We start from the raw sequence: 5,348 nt of genomic DNA, 5'->3' as shown, positions 1-5,348 counted from the left end.
CTATTTCTGGGAACATGGATTCAATCTTCCTAATCTCTATAATTAAAAAAAAAAATGTCCCTCAAGAAAGGAAGCAGAACTATGCCAAAATGTCAGGGTGTAATCCTAATTTCCAATCTAGGCTTCAAATGTCACTTCACAAGATTTCAATATCAGCTCCCTCCCTCAAGGTTAGATTGGGTTGATTCCAGGTTAAGGAAAGGGAGCTGGAGTACTACTCTTCATGTGCAGAATGCTTGGATGGGGTATTGTTAAGAAAAAAGGGTAGTGCTGTGACCTCCACCTGGGGAGGTTTGATCTTACTGATTCCCTGCATATCTGAAATACCTGTGCTGGGCTATTCCTATAGAGAAGGGATGGGGCCTGACTTCAATTCTAGAAGGTCAGGACTGAGTTGCAAGGGAAAGGATTGGAGTTTTAACCTTCTTCCCTTGCCTAAGAAGGGTGAGGTTCATGGGAAAGAGGCAGATCCTAAGGATGGGAACGCCAAAATTTTTCACTCTTCTTCCTTGCATTAATGGACTAAACTGGTGGTTCTAAGAGAAGGATGGAACAACATCCTGACATCTTCCTTTCTCAGGTAGCCTGTTTACTTCTCTTTTTAAGACTTTATTGCTGTTATGTGTGGGCGAGTCATAGGCGACTCATAGCAACCCTGTGAACGAAAGTCCTCAACATTTGCATGCTTGACTTTCATCATTTCTCCAGGTTCATAGGGTTTCTGGAGGCAAGCTATTTCAAAAGTGGATACCACTTCTGCTTCCAAGCTTGTTTTAATCGGGGCCCTCCACCAAACACTATCTGCCATGGGTAACCATTAACGCATTTGACACATCAGTTTCACAGTGTTCAGCTTCACAGTGACCAAAAGTTTCCTCGGTACAGCAAGTGGACGTGCCAGGGCTACACGACCTAGTTTGACCAAAAACAATTTAAAACAGGCCTTAGGGCCGTGGATTGGAGTCACCCACCTTTTGGCTTGGTAGCATCGCTTTCGGTCCACTAGGCCAACTGGTCTCTCTCTTTTTTGTTTAGTGCCGTAGAGTGACCCTATGAATGAAAGTCCTCAACACTTGTGTGACTTTCATCCTTTCTCCCGGTTCATAGGGTTTCCGGAGACAAGCTATTTACGGAAGTGGATGCCACTCCTGCCTCCAAGCTACCATCCTGAAATCTGAAAGACCTGTGTTGAGCTATTCTATTGGTGAAAGGATAGGGTCTCATCTAACTCCTTTTCTTTGCCTGATTATAGGAGCAGAGCCTGATCTCATCTCCTCTCCCTTCAGAATACTCGGGCAGAATAGTCTCATGAGGAGACATACAGGGGGAAAGGTAGGGCCTCATTCTGACTTGCCCTCCTTTCCTGAGTGAGAAAACACCAGGGAAGGGATAAGACCTGATCATGACTCCTCCTCCATGCTGAAGCTATTATTACGGCTGCTGGCTTTGGAGCCAGCAGGGGACACTGAGGAAGGCAGAGGGTCAGAGGCAGTGTGCAATGGGGACGGGGTGCCCCCTGACAGCCCTCCCAGCACACTCTCTTTTTCTTCCCTCAGAATGTCTTCCAGCCCCAGGTGGAAGGGGTTCCCCCAAGCCCCCTCAGTGGTCATGGGGAAAGTGTAGGTCCAGAAGAGCATTTGAAGGTGATGCTGGTGACTGTTGATGAGAAGGATTTGGAGCAGCTGCTCCTTCCGTATGAAATGTGCTTGGCCCGCCCTCTTCCTCAAAGTCCAGCTGCTCTGGCTTGAGACTATCAGAGGCCTAAATTGTGGCAAGAGAGAGCAGTCCTGGGGTGGGAAGTACCGGCAGGCCGTGGATTTGGCCTTGCACTTCTAGTTTCTGAATTCGGAGCTGTAGGTTACGGTTGGCCTGTTCCAGGGAGTGCTGCCCGCTCTCCAGGTCTTTGGAACGCTGTTGCTCCTTCTGCAATTTGCGGATATAATCCACAGACGCCTTCAAAGTGCCCTTGTTCCAGCACATCTCCAGTTCACTGGATTTGGGGATGAGGGTGCCCAGTTCCTTGATCCTGTTGTAAATGTTGAATCACCTGCAACCCTCAATTAGGTTGTCATTGCCTTTTGTTCTGCCTTTCTTTCAGAAGTGCCTTTGCCTCTGTCTTAGAGCTCTCCTGCTGATGTTGGGGAGTTTAGCTGGACAGGAATTGCTGACAGAATGGCTGGTGTGGCCACACCCTGACTACTGTATGCATCAAGAAGATTCCCTAACACAGGCAGTGTGCTGGGGAGTTGCAGCCCAGCAGTGCCTCCAGGCAGATAATTGAGCATCTCATCATTATAACTGGACTCCAAGCTGATGATCTCATCAATGACATCATTGATCTCATTCTCTGAACTAGACCCAATGGTGAGCAGTGCCATGGGACTGTTAGGAGCGCTTCCTGAAGGGCCAGTAGGAAGCACAGTCTCAGGGACACTAGTAGGGCCTGGTGGTGGGGCAAAAGCCTGGGAGGCCAGCGTGGGCCCAAGTGTGGTTGACAGGTACTGTTTCACTTGCTGCCGATGTGCCTGTTGTAGGTGGTAATGTGTTGGATTTTCCAGATGAATCTCTACCTTGAGCACCATTCTGGGCACCTGAGCAGGGGTTGCAAGGCCCAATGTATGGCCCCCAGCAGAAACACCAACTACAGAATAGCAAGAGAGGTAGGTGCAGGACTAGGGAAAGGAGCGCCTGCAGCCTGTCTTGACGTTCACGCTTCTTCTGCTCCTGGGCTTGGGCCCGCGTTGGCTGTTGCCGCAGCAAGCCTTGTGATGAAGAGGATGATGACATGGCAGGGTTCCCGGATTCCCCTGCAGAAGATGATGCAGAGTGTGTAGCTGGAGTGGCTGGTGTGAACTGCAGCGATATTGGGAGGCTCGAGCGTCGAGGTAGGGGCTGGCTTTTGAGTTCATAGACGTTGTCAGGGTCAAGGATGTTTTCTAATTCAATGTCAGCAACAATTCCCTATTCCGGGAGCAGAGAGTTCAGCCTAGGCTGGAATGGTGCACTTGGCACTCATTTATGCTCTTGGAGTAGATTCAAGATTACACCAAGGAGCTGAGAGAGTGGAGCAGCTGGGCTGAATGGGCTGGTCTGAGCTCCTCCAATAGCATGAACAAGGCTGGAAAGACCTCTGTGTTGGCTTCTATGCAGCCCCGAGGTGTTTGGTCCACATTAGACATGACCTCTGGCACCAGCAAGGCTCTACCAGACCGGTTGGGCCTCAGGCTGGCCCCTCTAACAAAATAAATGTTCCTTCTCTCTTCCCTCCATTGCCACTAAGCCATGGAGCCAACTCTGCTCAGGTGGGCTTGTCGGGAAGACGGGATGCGACGTGAGTCATCTCCCACGCCATGCTGACCTTCACTCACCTCCTACCTTTCTCTTGAGCTATTCCCCTCCTCCCTTTCCCAGGAAACTCCACATGGAATTTCTATGTTCAGTTGTTTGAGGAAGCACCAAACTGCCTTGCAGAGTGGTTTTACCATTTTTACAATCCCACCATCAATGTGTAAGAGAGTTTCTATCTCACCACATCCTCTCCAACATTTATTACTTGCTGTCTTGTTAAACTTTGCCACTGCTACTGGAGTGAAAGGATATCTCCTTGTGGTTTTGATTTGCATCTCTCTTATTAGGCAAGAATTTTGAAGCTCTGACTCACATACTTAGGACATATGGCCAGGAGGAACAAGTCATTAGAGAAGGACATCATTCTTGGAAGTGTTGAAGGATAGCAGAGGAGAGGAAGACTCTGGGTGAGTTGGATTGACATAGTAACTGAGATAATGGGGGTTGGTGAAATTGGCTCAGGATAGGGCAGAGTTCAGAGCTATTGCGCACAGGGCCACTATGAGGGCCTGCAGATGAACTCATGGCACATAACAACAACAATGAAAGAATCATAAGTCAAGTCCAGAAAATACATTATCATCCTACAGATTCAATCTTTTATGTTATGTTGTTTTTGTTGATTGCCTTCTAGTTGAACATGACTCATAGCAACCCTTTAAACAAAAGGCCTGAAGCCTTTTGTTAACTATCATCATTTATCAAAGTTCATAGAGTTTCAGAGGCGTGTTGTTTAGGAAGTGGATGCCATTCCTGCTTCCAATTTATATTACAGACAAACTGAATTAGATATAAAATTCTGTTATCAATCAAAATACTAAAAAATATACTATGATAAATTTTATGCAAAATTTTGGGTGTATGAGTATATTATTTTCAAAGCTTATTTACAATTTAATTTACACATAGTTGACAATATAAATATCATAATTAAATGATATTTTGACCATCTTAATGGAGAAAAACACTTACATTCACTGGACATTGGACATGTAATAAAAGAAACTCCAAAACTTCACCTTTTTCCTGACATTCATAGTCTGATAAATTATTTTCAATATACTTTTTCCAAAGCTCACACAATCTCGAATAGTATTTCAACCTTTCCATGTTTATATTTTAAGAAAACTGAAGACAGAACCTTTTCACCACTTTTTCTCTCATTGTCTAGTTTCATCTTTTCTGAGTTTGGGTTTTAAACTATTTTACTTGAATTTTTTTTTATTTGCTACTTGACTCCTTCAAATGATTTTTCCATAGACATAAATTAACAGGAATATTTACCTTATAAAAATTAAAATCTATGTTTTTCTTTATTACTGAAAGGTAAAATAGCACAGGATGTAAATTTGCACTCTGAGCTATGGAGATGTTCAATTAAAGAAAAGAGAGTGGTTTGAAGAGAAATTCATCCTATCAAAGGCGACTTGAGAATAAAATAAAAACTACAAAATATTTTAAATATCTCTTTAAAATTCAGAACCTCCTCTTTCCTCTTTATAAGGTTATATTTTATGGAACAATAAATATTTATTAATAAAAATTCTAGAATACAGATCAGGATTTAAAAATGAGAAATTAAATAGTGAGACTATCGTTCAGATCTTCCTTATGCCTTCTGGCAGACAGCAAAATCGATCCGTATCAGCTGGGAAAGAGAAACGAATGAGGGTGCGGAGTGAAGGTAAATTGATACCGGGTCAAGAGAAAAAGAAACACATGAACATTTGTTGGAACATGTTCAAACTACCCTTGTCAAAACAAGGTGATCAAATGAGGCTTTGTATATTGACATGCTCGAAAGATTAAAAGTACTTTAATAGTATTTTTGCTATACTGTTTCTATAAACTCCTCGTGAACTTGACAATGATGTTATTAATGATCCTAGATCTGCAATATTAGAAGAACTTTTTAAAAACAAAATTTACCAGTATGCATGTATATTAAAAACTCTTAAAAGATTTACTATATCAAATAACTATTTGGGAAGATTAAAAAA

General features: G+C 43.6%; 1 pseudogene; it reads right to left on the bottom strand.

Annotated features, from left to right (window-relative positions):
* Window positions 1–1,400: 1,400 nt before the first annotated feature.
* Window positions 1,401–3,179, bottom strand: LOC102848074 (annotated as a pseudogene).
* Window positions 3,180–5,348: the final 2,169 nt, after the last annotated feature.

The sequence above is a fragment of the Elephantulus edwardii genome, unplaced genomic scaffold, assembly GCF_000299155.1.
Source record: "Elephantulus edwardii isolate Elephantulus edwardi_28Jun2011 unplaced genomic scaffold, EleEdw1.0 scaffold00022, whole genome shotgun sequence".
Classification (NCBI taxonomy): Eukaryota; Metazoa; Chordata; class Mammalia; order Macroscelidea; family Macroscelididae; genus Elephantulus; species Elephantulus edwardii.
This window is presented reverse-complemented; position numbering and strand designations above follow the sequence as displayed.